At 74.9% G+C, this 534-nt stretch overlaps 1 protein-coding gene across 1 annotated transcript in view; it reads right to left on the bottom strand.

Moving 5' to 3' along the window:
• CSNK1E (casein kinase 1, epsilon) overlaps nucleotides 1–237 on the bottom strand; it is a 22,878-nt gene extending 22,641 nt beyond the window's left edge. The window contains exon 1 of the mRNA XM_010567600.1: nucleotides 26–237. The gene's annotated coding sequence lies outside the window, so the exon portion shown is untranslated. The remainder of the gene's footprint in view (nucleotides 1–25) is intronic.
• Between the last annotated feature and the right edge of the window lie 297 nt (nucleotides 238–534).

The raw sequence follows: 534 nt of genomic DNA, 5'->3' as shown, positions 1-534 counted from the left end.
GGAGGCGGGCGCCCCCCATACCCACCCTGACTCGAAGGGGGCCGTGTGGGGTTGCTGCTCCGCCGGCTGTCAGGGGGCCAGGCGGCCGCGGCGGGAAGGATGACGGAGGATTGGGGAGGGCTGGTGGCGGCCGTGCCCGGCGAGTCCCTCCTTCGCTCGGCTCGGCTCAGCGCGGCGCGGCGCTGCCTGCCTGCCGCCTCCCGCCCGCTCGCCGTCCCCTCCAGCCGGCGTGTGCTCGGCACAGCCCGGCGCTCACCCAGTTTCCATTGAGCCCCGGAGCCAAACCCACTGATGTCACCCAGCGCAGCCCCGGCCCTCCTCCTCCTCCTCCTCCTCCTCCGCCCGCCGTTAAAGGCGCAACGGCCCGCCGCCGTTCCCGCCGCCCTCCCGCCCGCCGTTTCCCCCTCAGCCCCGGCGAGGGGGAGACCTAACCCACCACACACACGCGGCGGGGGCAGTTTCGGGGGTCGTTTCCCCTCAGCGGCCGCCGGGGTCCCCGCTGAAGGTTTCTCCTCAGCGGGGTGCTGCGGGGAG

Source organism: Haliaeetus leucocephalus, unplaced genomic scaffold (genome assembly GCF_000737465.1).
Source record: "Haliaeetus leucocephalus isolate CR32 unplaced genomic scaffold, Haliaeetus_leucocephalus-4.0 Scaffold0, whole genome shotgun sequence".
Taxonomy (NCBI): Eukaryota; Metazoa; Chordata; class Aves; order Accipitriformes; family Accipitridae; genus Haliaeetus; species Haliaeetus leucocephalus.
The sequence above is the reverse complement of the archived record's forward strand: the minus strand, read 5'-3'. Positions and strand labels throughout refer to the sequence as shown.